Source organism: Camellia sinensis, chromosome 3 (assembly GCF_055761805.1).
Source record: "Camellia sinensis isolate YWXY chromosome 3, ASM5576180v1, whole genome shotgun sequence".
Taxonomy (NCBI): Eukaryota; Viridiplantae; Streptophyta; class Magnoliopsida; order Ericales; family Theaceae; genus Camellia; species Camellia sinensis.
The window spans coordinates 44,154,275-44,180,376 of NC_138963.1; the positions used below are offsets into that span (position 1 = coordinate 44,154,275).

At 34.4% G+C, this 26,102-nt stretch overlaps 1 long non-coding RNA gene and 1 pseudogene across 1 annotated transcript; one reads left to right on the plus strand and one right to left on the minus strand.

The window, feature by feature from the left end:
• Nucleotides 1–508: 508 nt before the first annotated feature.
• LOC114289237 (DNA repair protein RAD51 homolog 2-like) lies at nt 509–24,360 on the minus strand (annotated as a pseudogene).
• On the plus strand, nt 1,670–9,839 carry LOC145820966 (uncharacterized). Its single transcript, XR_014363006.1, has 6 exons — nt 1,670–1,910; nt 7,014–7,106; nt 8,573–8,641; nt 9,032–9,129; nt 9,218–9,335; nt 9,574–9,839. It is a non-coding gene; the product is annotated as an uncharacterized LOC145820966 (long non-coding RNA).
• Nucleotides 24,361–26,102: the final 1,742 nt, after the last annotated feature.

The following is a 26,102-nucleotide window of genomic DNA, read 5'->3' on the forward strand; positions in this document are numbered from 1 at the left end:
CAAGAGAAACAACACGTTTAACAAAATTATTAAGTTTAAATGCATGGAGCCATCATAAAATCATTGACCAGAGACCTAACAGCAATAAGAATTACCACGAGATGAAGGTCACAACTGGGGGAATAATTTTCACAGAAGATATCATTTTGACTAGAAATAACAAAACAAAAACTCTTTTCACACAAATTCAATTAGAAATACAAAAAGAGGAACTCCAAGTGAAAGAATGCTGTGGATATGAAATCAAGTTCAGAATTTTTTTAAAAATTATAGAAACAAATGTATAAAAATAAATAATACATTTCAGTCATATGAAAACTTTAAGACTGCAACATCTCTTTGTTTTTAGAAAAATAAATAATACATTTTAGTCTAAAAGATTATTTTGTAGAGTTTTTTGGGACAATTGTATATTCTTGTAGAGAAATAGTGATAGCTTTTGAAGAATACTTGGTTTGCGACCCCAGTTTTTGGTATTTTTCTAATACAATTTACTTCTTTCTTTCTTTCACAAGTGGAAAGCTTGGGAGCTACCATGTCCAGACAATTCAATTAATAGTTACACCTTAATTGCTGGTGACTTATTTTTAACATGGATAATGCGTAAGTTAAACCATTAAATGATTGATGCATATCAGAAAAGTCAGTGACGAACCTTGATTTTGTATTGTGTTTATTTGTGGTCCCGGATGAAGTTATGTTGAAAGGGAATACCAGAGGAGGAGATATTGGAGATTTTGCCACCTTCATAAACCTCTCACCTGCAAGAGAAAAAGAATTCGTGATTTTCAGATTGGCAGAAATCTTAAGAGAAAATTGTAAGGAAAAATGCAATTGGGCTTCACTGATTTTACCCCATTGAGCAATATCAAAGGCCACATCCTCCGCAAATCAGCGCCCACTTATGGTCGTTGCTGCTTAATAGTGAGAGTATCTTCAACTTTGAAGCAATTCTTAAAAAAGCATTCATATGTCTTACTAGCTAACATGAGCAAACCAGCTCAAGATACTACTCCCTTATTTTGACTACAAAACTGTTCAAAATGTTTCTTTTCTGTTTTTTGCCCTTATTTTGATAAAATTTAACATGTGTCGTAATGGCTCAACGCTCAATTAACAAATTCATAGTTGATGTGTACATCAATCACATAACACCTTGAAAACACATCTCAATTTTCCAAGTCCCTAGAGGACTGCCTAATTCGCTAGCTAATAGTACATCGGGATTGTTACCAGTTCAACTCTCTTTCACTAAAGATCCTGCCCCTCCAGGAGACACTGCTGGAAAATGGGGTTATGGTGGCGTTTTTTTAAACATCACCATTATTAATATTTAACAGCGTTTAGAAAAACGTTGCACATTCTTTTAAACAAAACGACACCGTTTTATAATAAGAGGCATTTAAAAACACCTCCAAATCCGGTAGCCACACGCGCCTTTTGAAACCTTATTTTGAATCTGAGCCCTCTTTCAACCCTTATACACACACATCTGAGCCCTCTATGAACCCTTATACGCACACATCTCTCTCTCTCTCTCTCTCTCTCTCAACCCTCTCTAACTCCATCGAAGATTCAGATATTTGAAGCTCCATCGAAGCGATTTTGAATCTCCATCGAAGATTTAGATCTAAGCTCCATCGAAGATTCAGATCGAAGCTCCATCGAAGCGATTTCGAAGCTCATCGAAGATTCAGATCTAGGCTCCATCGAAGATTCAGATCGAAGCTCCATTAAAACGATTTCGAAGCTCATTGAAGATTCAGATCTAGGCTCCATCGAAAATTCGGATAGAGATTTAGAGATTCAGTGATTTCCAGAAACTCAGATCTGAACTCTGACCCCTCGATTACTCGCATTTCAAGCACCAATGGCGGCGAATAGTCTACTTTGTTTCCAAACTTTAATCGGTACTCTCTCTCTCTCTCTCTCTCTCTCTCTCGCTCTACATGAAGCTACATAAATAGAAAGTTTCATTTTCAAGATTTCATAGAAATCATGCACATGAAGCTAATATAAACATGATGGAAAATTTAGAGTTATATTTTATGCTAATTTGCTTATCTGGTGTCTCTGTATCTGTGTGCTCTGGTGTGCCTGTGCTCTGTTCTGCTGTATATGTGTTCTGGTATGCTGTTACATTGGTGTATCTACTGTTACATTAGTGCTTCTCTGGTGCTCCTGCTAATCTGGTATATCTGTGCTGGAGCTGCTTGTGTCTGGTGCATTTTGATAGCTGATGGTTTTTTACCTTTGTGTATCTGTGCTGTTGTATCTGCTAGCACTGCTTTTGTGTATCTGCTAGCACTGTTGTCTTGTTAGTTGCTGTTTTTTGCTATTTTATTTTTGTGTTTTGTGTTTGGTTGGTGAGAAAAAGTAAGAAAGTGAAAGGAAAACTGGGAACTGGGAATTGTGTTGATTGTTATGTGTATGGAATGTTTTTTTTTGATACACTGATTGTTTGCTTCAAATTGGACTTCACAAATTTTTTTTTTATTAGTGAAATACCACTGTTGTATCGGTTTAGAAATATTTGAACTAGAAAAAAAATTGAGAATTAGAGCTTTTTTCCCTGATTTTTTGCTTCAATTTTAATTTTGTAGATGCTGATTGCTGAAGTGATTTGTATATATTATATAATTTAATTATTTTGATCGGGGTGTTTGAATTTAAAATATTAGAAATTGAAGCATTTGAGAGATGTTGAGAATTGAGAAATAAAATTAGTTTCTTAGGGCAATTTGGGATTAGAGAAAACATTAACACAACTTCACCTTTTGATTCACACCAAATAGGTGTTCTGGCTGTAATAAATATTGGTATAGATAAAGAAAATGTACAGAATATGATCATGAACAGTTTGCTAGATTTTTGAGATTGGCATGTCAAGGCAATAAAATATAATTGTTACATTGGGATTTCTTGGGTTTGAGTTTGAGCTATATGTGGTGTTTACTGCTTGGTATGTGGGGTTTGCCCATGTGATGGCTGGACAACCACCACCCAAGTTGTTCTTCACCGACAAAGAAATTAATGAAAGTAAAAGGTGAGGAAGAAATCAAGAGGCTCAAACGTTCCACTATCACCTGATCTTTTCATATGAAGGAAATCGTGTGCTCTCCTCTGTGGGTTATATGTTTATTACTTGTGTGTTCATATTGCCATTGATTACTTTCTCGAAAGCAAATTATCCAAACCTCATATGTAATATAGATACATTGTAGAGCATTACTTCAATATCTAATTGCTCACATTGGCGTAGCATGGGGTTTAGTTTTATGGCATTACTGTCCCTCACTAAAAAGTGTAGTAGCACAGTAAAAGGGCATGCCATCTAAATGGTAGCAAAATAGTAGCTATCTTAACAGTAACATCAAATTTTATGCAACAAGAACTTACCTGCTCAGATCAGAACTACAAACAAGCATGACCTTTAGGGATTCTATGAGTAGGAAAAGAGCAAGTTATAGAATTGCCATCAATTAGACCCAAAAAGCATAAAAATAAAAATAAACAACTTAAAGATACTAATATACGAATAAAGAGGTGGGACTTGAATTGCCTAATTTGAGTCCAAAGTGTCATGCAGTTGAAAAATCTAGAAATCCCCTAGATGTTGATTTGTGATTATGTATCAATTTTAAGCAGTAAACAACAATCCTAATCAAACAATCAAGACAAATCGACACAACGATTTTACGTGAAAAAATCACAATTGGACACCTCCAATTGTGATAAAAAAACCACGGGCAACAGCCAATAAACAATCCACTAAGAAGATATAAAGGAATTACACAGGTATAATCTCAATTACCTAGCGAATCCACGCCCGAATTGAACCACCCTCTATGTGTCTCTTCCAACCCCGTCTTCACCTCGGAATTGTCTTGACGATGAGCCACTTCAGAATCTACCAAAGCTTCAGGCTCAAATTCTTCAGAATCCACCGAAGAACAACTCTCTCTTTTGTGTAGAACAAACAAATAATCCTTTGATGTGTACTCTTTAAACCATGAGTTGAATACTCAATCAAAACATCAAAGAAAACTAGCAAAATATCCCCAGATATAAACCCTAGAACCCAAGAAGAAGATTTGGAGAAGTAATCCTAGATTTGGACTCAAACATGTATTTATATAAAACTGTCCCGCGATCTCCGCTCGAGCGTCATATTGGCCGTTCGAGCGAACCTACGCTCGAGCACGGAAAGTTCCGCTCGAGCGGGAAAAAACAACATCCGGTATTTTTGCAGGCGAATAAACTTCTGGACTCAGCATTCTCCGCTGGAGCGGGGTAATGTCCGCTTGAGCGGACAGGCAACTTAGAATGCATTTTTGCATTTTGCTTCGGGGGCGTTGCCCCTCGACCCCGCCATGGCGTTGCCCCTTGGACCCCTGCGAGCTGACTGGGCAGCTCGATCCCCGTCATAATCAGCGAAGTGGCAATCTTGAAAGTATTAACATCACAAACTTCTCTGCAAGGCACAATTCGGGTTGGATTCGCATCTAAAAACTCATAGCCTCACTGAAATAAAAATGCGAAAACAAATACAACTGAAAGGATTTTTGTCAAACGGGATTGCCAAGAATAAAACCTAACAATGCGGACAAGAGGATTGCCAAAATAATAAAAATAAATAAATATGGGTTGATGTACAAGAGACAACATGATGGCTTTGGACTTAACCAAGGATACACCTTCACATAGAGCCTACTGCACTAGACAAATCCATGTTGTAAAACCCAAGTAATTGGGATTAACGCTCCGTAGTTCCAAAAAAAAAAAGGATTAAGGCTTCGTGAGTTGAACTAAGAATAGCATCAAAACCTATGCTGGCAAATTGAGTGCCATCAAACAGGGAAGAAATTTGAAATCTATAAATTACAACACTCATAGTCATATATATTCACAACACATAAGGTATTGTTAAGCAACAAAGTCCCTTTTTCCAAATTCAAACTTCGGTTTGCTAGATGATAAAGCATTCCTATATGTGGTGTTTACACTCAGATTATTTTACTTATTCTTTGTGGTTGATTCTATAGTTTATTTAGTATCCATAGAATTTGAAATGAAAGTAATTGAAAATAATAGATTAACGTTAGAAATGCTTCTTGATATTTAACTAAAATAGATCTAAATATCGAGTGATCAATTTAACTGATAATATTAGCAATGTATTTATTGATTGATTGATTTGAGTGATTCATCATCATCAGAAGTATTCAAGCTTTGGTACACTTATCGGTTTTTATTGATTGATTTAAGAGAGCAAGGTATTTCTTGAATCTATCATAATCTATCAAGAACATTGTAGAATAGTCACCTACATGTTGCTTGTTAAGAGATTGACATTTGATTGAATCTGTATTTCTGTTTTGTATTTGACAGGGTCCTACATGTTGCAGGTAAAGCTTCTATTTTTTTCACTTTCGTTCCCTAGGATGGCTTTTTGTCTCATAGTTAGAACATGTAGATTTTATCAGTTTAGAGTATAGCTAATGTTACTTGAAATTAAAAAAAAAAAATGCCAAAGCCAGGGAGTTTTATTGGTTAGGGGTAAATCAATGTATCCTTAGTTTGAGTACATCAGAGAGAATCTAATCTAGTGTAATATCACACATATTATTATTTAAGTATTCATAGTTTCTTTCATATTAAAAAGATGAGAGACGTTTGAGAGATATCCTTTGTGCATATATCCACTAACATCTATTAGTTAATTGAGAGAAGCTAATATATTACCTCAGATTCCTTGCAAAAAACTATCATCTCGAAATTGTCATAAGTCACTGGTTTAGAAAAAGCTGAAAGTGGCCCAAATTGATTTTGTTGTTTTCTCTTGTAATGACTTGATCAAATGAAAACAACTGTTGATAGACCTCTACTCCGTTATTTAGAAATGTATGAGATGAAAAATTCTGTTCAATACATGGTAAACTACATTAGCCAGACATTCTTATGATGGAAAATACATGGGAAAGCTTGTAAGGAAGCAAAAATTCACCAAAACATGTTAATGATTTAATATGTTGCCGATAATCTTTGAATTGGCATGATGCAACAATATTTTCTTTGGTGTTGTGACTGGTGTTTCAGTCAATCATCATGTTGACAAGGGAAAATTGAGAGTGACTTTTGAAGCAACTTTAGTCATTGCATGTTTTCTAATGGCCTAGTGTAGCTTTGAGTTTTTATTTATGAATTATGAAACTTGTGAATGCGACAAGGGTATCCATCTTCATCTTTGATGGATTGTGGAACATGGAGATTGATTAAAGCTATTAATGTGAAGCTAACAGAAACTAGGACTTGTCCTTCTCATGGCTGGTTAGTTTGCCAACCAAGTAGATTGACCTTGGCCTCCCTCCTTGCAATAATATATATGTTGTTTAGTATTTTGCATAAATCATTGTTAAGGACTAAATCTTTAGACTTTTGGGTCCTATTGATTGTCAAACATATGTTCTGTTTGAATCAAGCTTGAATTCTGAAATTGCTTAAAGGATTTCCCATGACCTATGTTTTTGGTTGAAAAGAAGTGAAAAGGGAAGGGGAATTTATGTCTTGTTTTTTTCTTTCTTATGTTTGTTTGGTTATATGGTATATTGAGTTACCAAAGAGTTTTGGGTCTTTATATCTCAACCTTGTCATTTTAACCTCTAGCAGAGCAACTAAAATTGACATGAAACAATTTTATATTGAATAACACATTCATGACATCTACTTTTACCATCACTTAGCACTGCCTTATGTTATGGCATTGACTTAAAATAAGTTGCCAGAATGATTATGCACATATATTAATTGCTAGGTTGCATGATGGGTTAATGATAGATTTTGCAAATTTAATCACTGGGTTGTATGAGGATGAGGCATTTCTGCCCAATAGCTCTTTTAAGACCATTATTTTTTAGTCTTCAATTGATAATGGCACGCTCAATGGCTGATATTTATTGGGTTGATAGTCAGTGGCTGCTGTAAGAATCCAACTATTTAGTTTATTTTTGCAGAAGCTTCAGAATTTGGCTAGGCAACAATCCGATGTTCTTGAGACACTTTTGCCGAAGATTTAGAAGCGAGTTGATGTTCTCAGAGAGCTTCAGGTTTTCTTTCAATATATATATGATCTTATTGATAGGACTGAAAATTGATGTTGTATGGCTTAGTTTTTATTCACCAACATGTTTTAGTGATGTTGAATTGCTTGCTGATTATATGGGTATTTATGGGAATGTCCTTGATTCTCTATATTTATTGAAATTGAAATTATTAATTTTCTGAGAAAACTGGGAAAAAAAATATTAAAGAATATAAATCTGGATTGTTTTCTTTTTTCATGCACTTGATTTTATTGTAATTTCAGTTCTAGCATTCATTTGAGATTCAAGCTTATGATTGATATCACTCCATCTCATATCGGCATTTCCCCCCCTCTTTATATATATTCTTTGTATTTTGCAGTAATTTATGCATATATATATATATATATATATTTATTGAAATTGAAATTATTAATTGTCTGTGTGTAATGGAGTTTGATCCATTGGTGATTTATGTATGGTTCTGTGTTTTCTACACTAATATGTCATTACAGATCGCTACTCATCTACTTCAATTTAATTTTTTTCCCATTTGAATGAAATAAGAAATTCTTAGCGTACTTGAGATTGCATCTGGTAGATGCTTAGTTCACATTGACGATGTGTTAGTGATGTAGTGTATATTCAGGTTTAGGTTCCTAACTACTGTAAAGGTAGATATTGAATATTTCCATTGGTAGTTTTCTTGCTTGAAGTCTATTTTACCTTTAAGTATTGCTCAAAGTGTTGCTCGTGCTCTATCACAGTTATATACAAATGATGAATTTTCAAAATTCTATTAAACCTAAACTAGTTTTAAAGCATTTTTCTAATTTTGTAAGACAAAAAATAAAGTTTGACCTTTGTTTTTGTATGAAATTGAACACAGTTGAAGTAATTTTGGAATTGGGAGGGCTGTATGAAATTGATACGAGAATAGATTTATAATAGTTATTGATGACTTTAGAATATAATTACATTTGTGCTTGGAAATTGCTATAAAAAAGGTGGGAGTTTTTTTTTTGTTTAGTTAATGATGCATTGATGAGTTGGGCATTGCCTACGTCTGCCTTTTCTGTTTTCTCATGGTTAGTTACTTTCTTTTCTGCTTTCAGTCAATTGTTGGAGACAAGAAATACGATAACAACTTTCCTTAGGAATGAATAAACCAATGAAGTACAAAAACCAACAATAATTTTATTTTTGTGGCAATAAAAATGGTGTGTATGTCTTTCTCTTGGGAAAACTAAACCAATGATTTAAATATATTAGCAATATAAATGATGAGGGAATCCCCACTTTTGGTCTAGAAATAGTTTATGTCAACAATTGTTATGTTTAGCAAGAATTGCCTATTTTCTTTCGTTCTTTTGTCATGTGGCGTGGTATGACCTCTGTATCACTGGATTGAGAGAAGCAGAAAGATCATAAGTATTCTACTGCCTTGGTCTTTCTAATTGATGTATTTCTTCCCTTGATGTGGTTATTAGGTATTTGAAACACTCCTCCAGTCATTTCAGATTGTTGTCTTGAATGTTTACAAGTCAAAGTTTGCCCAGGTATTTATTTTGGGTCTCATTTTATAAATATGATGTACATGCACAAGTTACCATGTTATATGTTCAAAGTTTTCCTTTCTTCCATTGCATTCATGGAAACAACATGGCTGTATGAATGGATTTTGGAGAATGAACATTGAGTTGCGATATTTTCATTTGAAAATTTGTTTATTTACATTCTTGTAGCTTGTGATGTTCTATGCTTGTTCACTTGATCTTGAAAATTGTGGTATGAGATCTGCAGATATGCTTGTAGAAATTTTTACGAGCACTGCACTTCACACACTGAAGTGATTGATAGTCCAGTGAAATTTTGTGGTATGAATGGATTTTGGAGAATGAACAGTGAGTTGCGATGTGTTTTATGCTTATTAAGAAATTTTGTACCAGCACATTCAAAAGATGCTGTTAAGTGATAGCGTTGTGATTGCTGAGACTGGGGACTCTTGGTTTAATTGCCAGAAACTAAAGTTGCCTGAGGGATGCGGGTAAGTTGTGGAGAGAATGTTGCATTTTTTTTTGGTTTTATTATGCTTTATGATACAAAAAATAATATGAAATTGGGGTTTGCAGGAGGTATGAGTTCCAGATGCAATATGGATCAATTGGCTGGATTGTAGGTGCGACTCTTGGATATGCACAGGTTGCACGGAATAAGCGAGTGATTACTTCCATTGGTGATGGTAGCTTCCAGGTAATTATGCACACATTTCAATCTTCATTGTATATAATATAGTTTTGATTTTTGTAAATTCTCCTAATCTTATGAATACTGTATTGGATATACTTCCTACGTTGATGTTTGTATCTCTTCATCTTATGTCACCTAGTATGCACAATATGAAGGATTATAAACTTAAGGGATTGCAATAATGGGATTCACTGCTCTGAATTTGTCCTTGTTAACACCTACTTTGGTGAATGCTTGGCAGGTGACAGCACAAGATGTGTCAACAATGCTGATATGTGAACAGAGGACCATCATCTTCCTTATAGAACCCGAGAATTTTTGTTTCTTAGTAGATGCTTTCATAGTACTTGTATGTATAATTAGTTTGAATTGCATCTTTTGTGCCGATTTGTTTTGTAATAATTTGCAACTTACCACTAGGCACTAGTTTAACTTTATTTCATCTTCGAATTGAAATATTTTTGCATATTGAGAAGCATGAATTGATCTAGTATTATGTTTACCTAAATTTAGTCAATATATTGTATATTTTTCGTCTTTATAAAATGTATTTTTTTAGTTAAATCTCACAGAATTAGCACAATTTTTTTTTATATATAATAAAATGAAGCTATAACGGCGTTTTTAAACGCCACTATAGAATACCATGGTTATATTTTTAAAATAGAAAAGATCTATCATGGCATTTTTAAAACGTTGCTAAATGTGGAGTGACGTCATTGTATCATTATGCAGCACATTTAGCGGCGTTGACGCTTTTAAAGCATCATAAAGTTACGGCGACGACCGCATCTTCGGCATTTGGTACTAAACGTTACAAAAACAATTGGCGGTGTTTTTGATACCTATAGCGGCTTTTTTTAAACGCCACTAAAAGCTCAATTTCCGGCAGTGAGAGTTTTAACTGTAACAATCTGGCTATTTCCAAAATCTCCCCAATAAAGGATTCCTTAAACCTTACTTGAATAGGAATGAACATAAGTTTTTTAGAGAACACACTTTAAACTAAGACACCATCACAATCTACTTGAAAGCAGAAGATCCCAACAGTCCCCATGAAGCAAATTTTTAATACATGCATGAGCAGTGTGGTATCATTTTATGTTAAGGAAAGTGGCAGTCACCAACCTGATTTAGCTTCCAGCACAAGGCGAATAGTGACAGCATGAGACCAGTGGATCCCTAAAGATGGAATAAGATGAGAATCAAATCTTGCGGATTCCTCTATGGTGTCATCCCTGCTCCGCACTGCACAGATGAATTAATTGTCTTACTACTGGGGCAAAAGATTTCACAAGCTAATTATGCTATGATACATTGGAAAGCGTACTGGGAGATTTCGTCACTGCTTTGAGATCTAACTTGGTTAGTCACCACTACAGGAATTTGTGAAAATTTTGCAAGAGACCTAAACACTACAGATAAAGAAGTGTCTCTTGAGGAGCAAAGATAAACCACCTATAGCGAAGAAGTTTCACAAAACAAAGATAAGAGTTTAGAATATACAGTTCTCACTTGATGAACGAAATATGCCAACCCAATGAATGTTGTCTCCGAGGTCCTTGTTCAAATTCCCTGAACAGAAAGTATGGTAGGAACACAAGCCAGAGGAAAAGGCTATGTTGCATTAGAATTTTTTGTTTAAAATGTGAAAAAAACGCACTGTTTTTGCATAAAATGGAAGATCCATGCCAAAGTTGCATGGGTGTTGTTTAAGGAATGGATGTTTAATACTATGGTAAATTTATGGTCAGCTAAATTTTTAGTGGATATGGACAACTTTCTATTAAAATCTTTTAGTAGTGGAAATCAAAAGGGTAAATTTATTATAAAAAAATGTAGGACTTTCTACACAAGTAACTGTAGACGTCCCCGAACGTCTCGGGAGGGAATCCCACTTTGTTCATTGGGGCTTACTACAGTTTGGACTCAATGTCACGATCTTGTATCTAATCTCGCGGAGTACAATACAAGACCGATGAATCATCAAAGAGTCCAAATCCGGCAAATCATTTTGAAAAACTGATTTTTAGAAAGAAGTGCCAAACATAGACTGTTTTGCCAGATATAGAGTCGCCACCTAAATATTTTATTTTGGGGGAATTTAGGAAACCTTGACTCGTGCCTAAGGCCACGTGTCCGTCATCACCAAAGTTGCCTCGGCTCGGGAACTTGGGGGAATTTAGGAAACCTTGACTCTCAAGTGTGCTTAAAATTCTCAATTGGTGAATTATTCTAATTCAAATAACCCAATGTCACGACCCAAACCCGGCCCTATGGGTTCAAGACCGTAACCGGCCAGTAATCTGAGATTACCGAATGCCTGCTTAACAGTAGTACAGCAAAACAGAGTTCAGGGCCCGGCGGAAGCCAATACAGTAAATAAATAATGTCCATTGAGCTATGACAGCCTGTATGCCAAAAAGATTTTTCATGCATTCACATATACAAACAGTACAGTCTATACAAAATTTACAGTCACACAGTACAGGGACTTAATCCCTTGATAACAGTACAGTTAGTAGCTGACAGTCTATACAGTAATCCAAACAGTATGGAGACAGACGGGGGAAAAACAAAACACCCCAAAGCCATAGCATGGCAACTCGGAACCTCGCAGTGAGGCACAAAGGCTGGCTGGACAAAACTGGAGTAACCCCGACGCTCCTAGCCGCGGTCTGGTGCCTGTACACCTACATATATATATATGAGCGGTGAGCTAAAGCCCAGTGAATAACATAATGCGTAAAGAGGTTAAGAATGAAATGTCCTTACAGTAATGAAAGCAGTTCATTAAACAATACTTCAGTCTTTCAGTTAGAACAGTTATTCAGTCATATGTGGTACATCCATTAGCATAGCAGTAAACAGTAGGTCTTAAAGACCGAACAGTAATAATGGCCATCAATCAGTAAACAGTAGTGGTTCCACGAGGGAACCGACAGAGATCTCTGTAACAGTAACAGTAACAGTAACAGTAGATGCCAAGGATGCCACAGTATAGTTTAGAATATAGGACATACATTCATTCAGTAAACAATATCAGTTCAGTAAACAGTTCAGTTCAGTATTCAGAAGATAATCATTTGAACATATCTTTACACAATTGTTACTCACAGAGTTTGGGCTACAGTATGCTAGAGCGTGTCTCCCCAGTTGCCAACCCTACACAGTTCACAGGTTGAACACACACTAAGCTACACAGTTGGGAAATATCATAATTAAATCCCTAATTTTGCCTTGGTGTGTTCTACATCTATATCCTCAACAAGATGTCTTAAACTAGGTCTAAGAATGCCTAGAATGGGATGAGGATGCAAAGATGTGATCAGAAAACAGTTTCGGGATTTTCAGAAAAACAGATTCCCGCTCGAGCGCAGGTTTACCCGCTCGAGCGGACATGCAACAAAGGTAAACGCTCGAGCGTCAACTTTGCCGCTCGAGCGTATTGTAAAAGTACTGGATGGGTGAAATCTCCACTCGATGGACGCTCGACGCCCGCTCGAGCTTGAGACACATACTCCGCTCGAGCGCCAAATCCTCCGCTCGAGCGGACTGTAAAACAGTGCAGAGATACTGGATGCTCGGATTCTACGCTCGAGCGGAAGTGCAAAATCTGGAATTCCAGATTGCACCTCCAAGCCAAAACCCAAGTTTAAAAGCATCAAAACCGATCCTCTTGGGCTGAATTTCCAGAAAACACTTGTAAACATATAGAATAACATGGTTCAAAGCTCAATTTTGAGAAATCAAAGCCCAAGGGTATTTAATTCAAACTCAATTTCAAACCATTTTCATGAACAAGAAGAACATGCAAACATGCATGAATTCAAACCATTTCAGAGCTTCAATTTGATGCTCTAAGGAGCCAATTGTTTCCAAAACATGATGAAATCATGGACTTAAACATACGTATGAACATGCATGCACCATTTTACCATGAATTCAACTCAAAACTCATCAATTCAAATATGCATGCATGAAATGAGCTCTATATCAACAACAATGAGCCAAACCTAGACTTAAATCACTAGAGGCTCAAGAATCTTGCATGAATGAGCTTAAACACAACAAAGAGGGGTTGAATTCCTTACCTAGAGCTTTAGTTACAAGGTGAGGAAGCTTAATTTGCAACCTATGTTCCAATTCCTACAATTACCAAGCAATATACAAGCAAAATTGAGATGAAATCCACTCCTCTAGTCTTTCTCTCTCTCTAAGGTCGGCAAGGCAAGGAAGAAGGCTGAGGAAAACATTTTGATTCAAGTGTAATGAACTCAAAGGTGTATAGGTAGTGGCCCACTCAAGGGCAAGGTTGTAAATAAGTCCAATTCATGTAATTAACTCATTTTAATCTAATTTAATCATACCTAATCAGTTTTCAGATAATTATACCATAAAATCACATTAATTATGATGATCATAAAATATTAATCAATTCCGGATTCGGCCGCCGATAAGGCCTTCAATTAGCAGTTTAAACATAAAACACGAACAGATCAAATAATCAATCAACAGATAGAATACAAATTAACATACGCACTCAGTCAATTCAGTTCCAGTTTTTCAGTCAGTCAGTTCAGTACTTTAACCAGTCCAATTATCAGTCATAATCAGTTCAGTTTAACGGTAATCGATGGTTATCGGTAATCAATCAGTCATTAATCGGTAAACAGTATGAGGGTTGCTACACCCAACCTTCACCTACAGGCATTCAGGCAGTTATATCACATAAGCAAATAGCCTCATGGTAAGCATGCTATTATGGCAGTCACTCACACGCATGCAAGGATGCTAAAGCATAAATATTTACCGAGTACTCCAAGCCAAAAAAAGAAGCTAATTAGAAATTATGCATGAATCCTGACTATGCTGAAATGCCTAATGCAACACATGCAAAAATGCAACTAAGATAGGCTCGGTTATTCTAACATGGCATATGAAATGCAACAATTGATACACGTATTCAACTCGAAATTGAAATACAATGCAGTTAGTATGATGCGCCGAGCCCGGTGCATGCAAGACAGATAAATGGATGCAAACATGCGAGCATAAGTATTCTAATTGAAACGTGCCCTAAACTAACCATCATAAGCTGGTAAATAAAAGGGAGAAAGACGTGGGGTTGGAAGGCATGCGTCACACACACACGCACACTTATTACAATATTGCCCTCCTCGGAGGGTCCGAATGAATAGTACAGAATAAACTAACTAATCTAAGCTAATTAAACTAATTATTACACAACATTAATTAATTAACAAATTAACTAAGTAAGTAAGGAAACTAGCATGCAAATTAAACAAAATGGATTGCCTCAGCTCTGTTCCGAATGATAGGGATGCATGCATGCTTAAGTCGCCTTGTCGGGAAATCCATTGCGATGTCCCGATTTGCCTCTGTTTGCAACTGGTCCCAGAACACTGTACAAAGCTCCAGAAGGCTGTTGACCAGTTTTTGCTGCTGGTTTCCGGTTTGCTGCAACAAAGAACGAGAAAGGGACATGGCAAAATATTTTCAACATATATGTGCATGGCCACCCTCCCCATCATTGCACAAGCTCCTGGGAGCATAGTCCTCGATCTTCGTGCCACCAATCACGCATCTCGATGCATGATGGCCGAGGAGTCGGATTGCACGACTCGATGTAAAATGAATGCACATATAAACACAACAAGGCCTAAACTCCATCATGGGTAATCCGGAGTGTCGGTGACCGAGAATCGAGGCACATTTCGTCACTTGGAGTACGAAACGTCCATCGTTTCCCATGTTTGGATTAAACCCTATTGCAAACACAATGCAATATACATGGCATACACAATACGATTAGCATGCAACCCTAAACGCAATGCAACCTAATCATGCTAGCATGCGAGGGATGATATGCAAACATGCAACTAGCATACACAATGCTATGAACTAAAAATGGCATATTCAATGCACATGAACTATATGGCATACGCAATGCACATACGAAGATGGACATGCACGAAGACATGAACAAGGCATACACAATGCGACGATCAAGCATGCGACAACATGGATATGGCATACATAATGCAAAATAGACTTAAACTAAAATGAATGGGCCTCAGCCACACTCAAATCAGTGGCCATACATGATGATAATGAAGCAACAACACACATGCAAACATGCACAAATGTAAGGGACCAAACCTAAGGCACAAAGTGCAACTCCACCAAAGCATGGTAAGCATGAAATATGGCACACAATCACATATTTTTCAGCTCTGAAATGACATGCAAGATGGTCCCGAATCATGCAAACACCTCACACAATGCATGCTAGATGGCCCAAATACCGAAACTAGTGAAGTGGATTACACTATAGGCATGCAAAGCAATACTCAAATGGCCAAACCAGCCCCAAATAGTCCTTATGCAGGCCAAAGCAGTAGCAAATATGGACTAAAATGATGGCTCGCAACGCATGGAAATGAAGCTCATGCAATGGTCCAAAAATGAGGTATTCATGCATAACTCTCAAACACATTTAAAGAGTGGAAAATATGAGAATATGACATACATATAAGCTCTGAAATATGATTCACAATGATGCCAAAACATGGAAACACCTCAAAATACGCATGCAATAGGCTTCAAAACTCAAAGCTAGGCAAGGGTATTAAATTACAACCATGCATAGCAAACATCATTCGACCATGAGGCCCAAAAATAGAGCTAAGATAGTCCAAAACATGCACAAAATTAGTTTAAGGCATGGCCAAAAAGTGCTAGAATCAAAGGCCAAAATAGCATGCAATGTAAGCTAGTAAAGATGATTTGCACTACAAGCATGTGAGGCAATCAAGAGGCCACTAAACCAGCAAAATTTAGAGGTATGACATGCCAAATAAAGCCTAAAAACCCACTAAAATATGGTTAATGCATGCAAGAATGAGATGCTCCTTTGATATGCTATGAAGAGGGTTATTCTACACATGCAAGATGGACATCCGATATGGAAAAACAAGCTCTGGACAGAGCCTATGCAGGTCCTAAAACTCATGAAAAATGGCCTGAAACATGGCTTGGAAGCATGCAAATAAAGGCTCCTTTGTGAGGCCAAAAATGCTAGAAAACAAAACAAGGAGAGAGAGGGTCACCCCTCTCTGATTTTGGCACTCAAAATAGCATGCTAGCCACTGAAAATCCACTGGAATTCAGTGGCTAAAAGGCCAAACAAAGGCCAACACAAATGCTCTAAGGCATGGCTCAAAACAAGGTAAAATGAAGCATGCAAGGGGGTAGATGACCCCCAACAAAAAAGTGACCTTAAAAAAACATCAAAAGGACCTCAAAATAAGACTTTTTTTAGTTTACACCAAAGCTCAAATATGCTTGCAAGTATGGCTAAAAGATGGAGCAAAATAAAGCTTAAAAGAGGGAATAGTGTATTACCCTAGTAGCTTCAGCAAAACCAACAGCTTCTTGGACCAAAAACCAGCTCTTTGAGACCTCTCAAGACCCTCCAAGAACCTTAGATCAATGGTGAAGGTGTGTGGCTATGAGGTGTGGTGTTAAAAGTCAAGAACAAACACCCTTTCTAAGCCTAGAATGTAGAGATATAGAGAGATATATGTGCTTTTTCTTAGACAAATTTTTTTCAACCTCTCTAAAGGAGAGGGAGGCCCTCTCTTATAGAGAAACAAGAGAGTTCAAGCTTCTTGGAGAAGCTAGAGCAAAAGGTTCAAGCATCTTGGAGAAGCTAGAGCAAAGGTTCAAGAGGTTCAAGTTTCCTCAAGAAGCTAAAACAAAGGTTCAAAAGGTTCAAGCTTCCTCAAGAAGCTAAAATGAAGGTTCAAAAGGTTCAAGCTTTCTCAAGAAGCTAAAACGAAGGTTCAAAATGTTCAAGCTCTCTAAAAACCGTGCCAAACGAAGAAAGTTAAGCGGTCCCGAACAGAGGCGCTCGGCTGACGGCTCCGAAAATCGAAAACTGGTCTCCAAACGGGAATAATGGTCTACGACCACGAAAAGTAGCCTACGGCCACTGAGAGATGGTCTACGAGACCTCTTCCTCCCTTCGGGCAGAGAAAACAGAACCTGGTTCGCAAACCGAGACAAAGCACAAAAGAGTCCCGAGGTCTGGAGGTAAGGCTCTCAGCCGAAACTCTGAAACCTCAGAACGAGCACAACATGCGTGATCACCGAGCGCTCAATCGATGACGTCTGAGTCGTAAGGTCGGTCAAAAATGGGGTGTCTACAGCAACATACTGGTAAATGAATTTGTGGAGTGGACGAGATCCTTGCATTATTAATCAGGCAAAACAACCATATCTGGTAGATGCAATGCAAATAACACATCTTGTAATCAACCTTTATTACATAGCTAGAACTAACCCTAAACAATGAAAAATTAGATCCAAACATGAAATCTGTGAGCTCTGACTAATCCGATGAATTTGGTTTGATAGTCTATCACTTCATCAAGTTGGCTCCAAAAGTGATATAAACCATCTCCAAAAGCATTTACTTCTGAACTCTCATCAATTTATTCATTCCTAGTTCTATCCTTGCCCAACTTATAAAATATCCATCTCAATGTTCCCATTATGGCCATGCTAGTTTACGAACTTGTTTTTTAGATGCCAAACATTTAATCTGATAAAAAATGGCCGAGCTTTATCATAAGCACTGCTCCACTAGCAAATTTTAACATCGTTTTGTGTAGTTGTAGAGTGTCCAACATCTGATTTCTAAAAGCAACAAGAAGCGTATAAGATAACACATCCAAAAACAAAAGCAGAATGGCTAATTAATAAGTTAATACTACAACTACGCAGGATGTTAGACAATTGATAACTAGAGTTGAGAAAAACAAACTTCAGTCATATAGTGCAGAAGAAAAAGCTTGAACTTACCCTGAAACAAGAGTTGTCATGCTATCAATGACAAGTAACTTCACTTGGTGCTGGAGGAGCGAAACCTTGATTTGTTGCAAGCTGGTGAAAAAGAAAACAACATATAATATTCAAAATTAATTGCAATAGTCTCTCAGTTGATAAGTCTAGAAAGAGTAAGAACAATGGGCTGCTGGGGTTGGTTGACTTTAGATTGAGCTTGAACTTGAGCAGGGCTTAGTCTGAGAAAACAATTTCCTGTTCAAGTTTCATTTGCTAAGGTTTGGCCAAACTCAATCCTGTTCATGAGCCTAATCAAGCTTGTCAAGTTTGTTCATTTACCTATTCTGTCAAGTTTGTTCATTTACCTATTCATTCTAATTTCCATATCGAAAGATATTCAACTTCAATTGCAATTACAAGATACTCCAAGAGCTTATCCATATTTTTGTCATATCTAAAACGCAAGGTACTTTTTCCTTTTTGTCACAGTTACCAAAGCCATATAAGTGTAGCGCCAACTTTTCATGAGGCCTCAAGTAAATCCCAATTTCAACAGAGTTAGTTTGTAGAGCAATCTTGCCCAAAACCTAAGCTTGAGCTTGGTCGTGAATGGGCTTCTTAACAAGCCCAGTATGAGATGCTTATGTCAGCATTACTTTCTTTATAAAACCCTGTCTGAACTTAAATTCAAGAGGAAAGTTTGATAAAGTCTCTAGGAGGTCATACCAGATAGTTCAAATATTCATATGTTAACCATCTAACAAACTGGATTATCTAGACAACCCTCAAATCGAACCATACCACCCTTAAGAGGGTCTTGTCATAGACTCATAATCTTTGTGGTTCATGAGTGAAACATCTCAGTTGGCTCTAAAATTGTCACCAATTACTACCCTAAGTTCTCAAAATGTCCCATTTATATCTTATTATATTCACTCTAGGTTAAGCACAAGAAATCTGACTCTAGTTCACACCTCTTAGTAAATTCAGCCAGTGATGACGGCTGCAAAACTAGGATCCTACCAGCCATCTGCAGTATAAATGAAAGTTGCTCATTTTAGATGCCGAACATGCTTCCACAAGGTAATGATTTAAAGACATTAAGTGATATCAGAAAAGCATGGCCTAGATACCTTCTTGAACTAAGTTTGGACTCCACGTCAACATAAATTACATGCCCCTCTAAACCTCCAAAATTAGTAGGCAATGAAGCCAGTAATGAAAGCTTCATGCAAAACTGCAATTTCAAACAAAATAGAACGAAGAATCATATGATTACGCGTATAATCATTATATACAATTGTATCACACTAGCATGTAAAAACAATTATGCAAAACCTTAATCATGCAAATTAAGAATTATTGCTGGACTAAATCAACAAAGAATGTTAATGAACTTTGTCAAAGGGTGAAGCAACATATCATAATCACAAGAGTAATTTCACAATTTTTTAAATTACTATAAAACAAAAACAAAAACTGATAACCCAGTCCAATATGATGGAAATGATGGCCTTGTCATGGTCAAACACTGAATGTAGCACATCAATAAAAATAAACGAAAGTTTATTAAAGCATTCACTTTGTTAATAGTTATCACACCTATGTTTTGCCAATTCCTGCAAGACCAACTAACTCTGTCAAAACACCAAAGGGTATTCCACCACATAAGACCTCATCTAATCCTTTCAAACGTATGGGGAGATGGCCAGAGAAGTATTCATTTTGGATGCACTGCTCTAGTAATGATAGTGCCTAGACACACAAGTCAAACAAAATGAAATGACATAATTACCCCACTCTTTGGCCCCAGGAAGCAAAGTGTTATTTTTTTTATTTTATTTTTATTGTTTTTTATTTATTGTTTTCTCTAATACTAACATATTACACTTACAGTTTGATAAGGCGGTCTTGCAATTTCACTGACTTGTGCAACTGCAGTTGTAACTTCTGCAAACCCCACATCTAACAACTCCATCAACTCCAATTCAGTCAACGACAACACATCCTGGAAGGAAAATTTTTGATAGTCAACTTTTCCAAAACCATTAAGAGAAGTACATTTAATTTTTAATATTAACACATTGGGTGAAAAAGAGTCTTCTTCATTGAGAACCCAGAAAATTAGTAAAACAGTTCAATACATTTGACAAATCAAATCCAATGGTTGATGTATTCAAATAATAGGAAGCACAAGTTTCGAGAGATCAAATTTAGACATGTGTTTGAATTTGGGCAATGGCGACTCCAAATTTGTGTAATGGAAATAACTGTAGTATTTTATTGTCTACTCAACACAACCAAGGAACTTGAGCCTTTAACATCAAGGTTGATAGACTAGTTGGGTATTACCTGCCCTGCAAGGCTAGTGGTATAAACAGAATAATTTTGTGATCATTCAATTCATCATTTCTCAAACATCCTATGAAGCATGCATATGGATATGGGATACATAATAGGGATACGACACGAATATTGTGATATGACAAAATCTAAAAAAATAGGAAACCAATATGACCATAATACGTTGAAAAAAAATTATAATCTTTAGTATTATATTACATATGAGCTCAAAGAATAGTAAGAAACCATTCTTTAGGAATTAGATATTAGTTTAAGAGCCAAGCCAATAGTCAGTTTACTTTTTTCAATGAATATGTTAGTTTGATAAATTTTTTAAAAAGTAGAGTACTATTTTCTTCTTTGGTAAGAAGTAAGAAAATTGTGAAAAACTATTATCGTATCTATTCTAACAATTATATTTTAATAATATACAAAAATCATTAAATTTCAATTTCATAATAGTTTGGACACATGACCTAGAGTGTCTGAAAAGTATTCGATATTTCTCAAAATTAACATAAAGTATCGGATACGTTTAGAAAGTATCATCTATACAATCTCCGAGTATCAATACTGATACAATACAAATACAACTCCTTTTTAGAAATATCTCTGCTTCATACCAACTATCTCATACTTGTTTATAGAAAAAACACTAACTCATGCAAATAATATACATTAATATAACTAGAATCTTTGAACCTAGCTAGGAGGTGAGGTGTTCAAGTCTTGCTACAGGCAAGGCTCCTCTCCCCATGTTATGGCCTCCAATGGCCTGTTTGGTGCAGCTTAGGGTTAGGGTTTAGAAAATAGAAGCTAAAAGCATTCCCCTCTCTCTCTCTCTCCCTCCCTCCCTCCTCCCCACACTTGTTTATGGAGGAATACTAGGAGGTTGGGCTGCAAACGAAACCAGTCTAGCCATGTTTTGAGAGCTCAAGTTTGGTTCGTTACTTGTTTATTAAGCTGTAGCTCTACTGATAAGGAAGCAGATTCGAATTCAGTTTGACTTATTAATATTAATAAAATTTAAGTTCAGTCTGACTCAATTTGATAAAGTTTTTTTTGTAATATTATTTATACTATTTAAATAAAAATATTATTTATATTATTTAACATATAAAATGTATTTATATCATTATTTAATATATAAATAATATATTTATTATATAATTTAAATAAAAATAAATGAGTCGAGTTTATTCAAGTTCGAACTCGGCTCATTTACAAAACAAGTTGAACCCTTAATGAGTCAAGCCGAGTTTGTTTGTGATCAGTTTAATTCATTTACATCCTTACTAAAAATCCACTTCATCAACAGGAATGACTCTCATTCTAATTCTTCATATTTCATTTTTGTTTCCAGGTTCATAATAATAATAATCTAAATTATTGATCTTGTATGAAAATTGTCTATATAAAAAATTAATTTCATGAGATAAGTATAAATACATAAATAAATTAGTTTTTATTTTATAAAATGAAATGTTTAAGGTTAATTCACAATTATTATCTATTTTAAAATATAAGATGTAATTTATTCATGTATCAATGATATTTGATGAAATTAATTTTTTGCATAACTCATCTAAATTGTTGAAATTACGAAATAAACAGTTTAAATTATCATTGTAGACCTAAAATCTAACGAAAAAATAAAGTATGGAAGAATATGAAGTGTAAGAATATAGAGGGGAGCCATCTCCCTTATTAACCCAGAAATTACCCAATATCTTCCTTGATTTATTTTCCCTTCATAAATATCCACCCAAAAAAAAAACAAAAAAAAAAACAGTGATTATTTTAGGGTCCACGAAAATTTTGGATGGTTAACTTTGGTTTCCAGAGTTTTCCATGTTTACAGCCCCCTCTCTCTCTCTCTCTCTCTCTCTCTCTCTCACACACACACACAGAGTTTTATTTATTTATTTAATTTAGAATGACAATTTTTTTATGAGAATGACTTCCCTTCATACTCTTATCTTCTATATTTATTTAAATTTTATTTTTTAAGCTTTATTCTAGGTCCACATTGATAAATTATGTAAAAAATTAGTTTCATAAGATATCATTAGATATATGAATAAATTACATTTTATTTTTTAAAATGGATAGTAACTGTGTTTAAACTTAAAATTTTCATTCTATAAAATATAAGTGATTTGTTTATGTATTCATTGATATCCGATAAAATTGATTTTTTACCTAGATGGTTTTCATTGTGAAATTTATAAAAAGAATGGTTTAGATTATTATTGTGGGATTGGAATGGAGCAAAAAAAAAAAATGAAATATGGATAAATAGAGAGAGGAGTCATACCCATTTTTTTTATATTTATTTTACATTTATATACAATAGGGAAAATATTAAAAAAAAAATAAAGAGTAAAAAATAATTACAAAATAATGAGGGTACAAATAACTTATGCATCCAATCATGCAAATAAATCATTAGTTGGAATTTGTTTTTAACATTTCACTTATTTAAAATTCTCCCTATATAATATCCATATAATATAATTTTTAATAGAATATTATTAAAATATTATGCTAAATATTTACTTTCAATCCTTCATTTATTATTTTATATTTTGTATTTTTTAATTTTTATTAATTATAATTTATTATCCGTAGTAGGTTATATTATTATTTTATTTTTAAAATTATAAAATTAATTCATTCCCACTCCCGCTCCTACCATTCGTGATTGGGCTCCAATAGACGATAAACTCACTCCACACCCACTCCCTTGCTATCCTACTTGAGAATTTTTTTTTTTTTTTTAAAAAAAAAAAAGGATAAATTTCAATTTATCTCCTTGTGGTTTAAGTCAAAAACACTTTATCCCCTATCGTTCAAATATAGTCAGAAAGCCTCTATGTAATTTTGGGTCAAAGTGCAACCGTCAATACCGTTAACTATAGATGTGAAAAGATTATAATATCCTCAAATCATATAGTTTTTTTTTTCTTTCTTTCTTTCTTTCTTTCTTTCTTTCTTTCTTTTTTTGTTTTTTTGTTTTTTTGTTTTTGGTGAATAAGTCATAAATTAAAAAGATAAGAGGTTACACTAATACAAGGGAGATGCCCCATGCCCTAACAGAAGCTATACAAAAAATGTCAACACAACAAAAACGAAGCAATACTGTCCATCTGTTTAGTACTGCCAAACACAACAAAAATCTACCACCACTAAAAGACTAGACTATGTATTCACCTATTCATATTCGCCATGGCAATCAACACAAAAATGTCCATCTGTTCAAATTAAAAGATTTTAATATGTTTTGGAACCTCATACAGAATGTATGTTGAACATGAATATATTTTACGTTCTCAACCATCAAAAACAAAGATAAACACAGTACAAGAGCAATCCCTAGCACAACCCGCAAGGGTAGGCCACAGAGGTCCTATTTGGACAGAAACTAGTACTAGACAAATATATACAAATGAGAGTAAAACTTTCTTCACACTTTAGGCGTTCCCAGCAACCATCTGTATTTGTACCTCCCTTCCAGCAAGGTGCACCCAACTGCCTTTGATTCCAGCAGCCCCAATGCCCAACTTTCTTCCACTTTATGTTAATAAAACCCGTCCAATATAGGATATTACCTAAGAACACCTCAAGTAGACAAGGTTGTATTACCATATGTAGTTTTTCCAAATCACAATCACCAACACAAATAACATATATGCTCACATCACTCAACCCTCTATTTAGAAGCTCATAGCACTCGGTAGGAAAAACACAAGCACACAATATATAAGCTCCCATCATTCAACCCATACAACATGGTTTCAACATATACCTTCATAGCCTCATGTACCTGCAAAATAGATGAAATATGGCTATATATGTAGTATGTTAGAAATAAACTATCTAGGACAATGATAGGTTTGTATTATAGATGTGCTCATATCCCACAATCCACATTGGTTATAAATTATCTTCATTCCAGCAAACACTGAGCTACACAAGTAACAAATCATTAGAAAACATACACGCTTGCTCACTTTCACTCAATCCACATTTACTGAACTCCCATTATCCCTCATTCTTCTAGTGCCTTTGCGCATGCCTCTCGTACATATAATTTATAATGTGTAACATTAATTCAATTAAATCACAATACTTATAAATTTTCAATTATTTATTGTGATTCTTAACTTTTTATTCTAATTTTAATTTAATTATATTTTAGATTACAATTAATCTTAAATATTTAATTATTTATTGTAATTCCTTGCTTTTAATCAAATTTTATTTTAATTATATTTTATATCACAATTAATTTTAAATTCTTAATTATTTATTTTTTTTCAACATGTTAATTTAATTTTAATTTAAACACATTTTAGATCAATTTTTAATTTTTAATTTTTAATTTTTAATTATTTTATATTTTTGTTTAATTATATTTTATATTTTGGATCAATCCTTAATTATATTATATTTTATTTTATTTTAGTTAACATATTGATCTAATTTTAGATTTGGAGAAAATTGGGATAAAATTGTCTTTTTATTGTATTAATTTCACTTAATTTTTTTAGAAAATCAAACCACTCTAAAAGTGTGATACACTTTGTGTTAATTTAGATATAAAACTTAACAGTGATACTTTAGTCGAAAATCATATGGAGATTTTTTATTATATTTGAATTATATGAGTTAAAGTACTCAAACCCCAAATTACGGGAAGTAAACCCAAAAATTATTATATGCAATACGTTGTATTACTCTGTTAGCCTTTTAAGAAGTACCACTTCACTTGGTTGTATGGCTTTTTTTTTTTTTTTAGTCACTAAAAAATGTTTGACAATTAGTTAAAATTAGTGACAACTCGTGTTATGTACGGATTGTATAATTTAATTAATTTATTATAGATATCTCGTATTATAAAATATTTTTTTTTATATAAATTTAAAATATAATATGGAGATGTAACTAACCAATGTTTTGAATATTGTAAATATATCATTCATAAGTTCATCAATTAATTTTTTCACAAATTTGTCATTTGAAACATTGATTATAGGGCGAATTACACTAACGGTTTATGTAGTTTTGGGACTTGTGTCATTTTAATTCTTAGTTTTTTAATTGTGATATATTTGACCTTGAATTTTAAATCTCATTTCAAATAAAGACAATTGAAGATATTGTTGCTCCATTTCAAGGGCAAATTCAACAATTTGATAAAATATAAATTAGTTTGACAAAAATAAATGTCAAAAAAATATTTTTAAATTTTTAAAAATTATTTCTACTCACAAAAGATAAAATTATATAAAAATGATAAATATTTTACATTTTTATTTATTTTTATTTTTTATCAAATTAATTTTTGGTATGTGTTCAGATGATGATCATGTAATGGTTGGTTGTTTTTATTGATATTTTTGGATGGTTATCATGTAATAGATGGTTGTATTTGTTGTTAACATATATTTTTGAATAGTTATAATTTAATGGATGATTATTATGTTTTTAATGTATAATCGATATATTTAATATATGAAATATTTTCAGTTTTGAATTTTTTGATTTAATGGA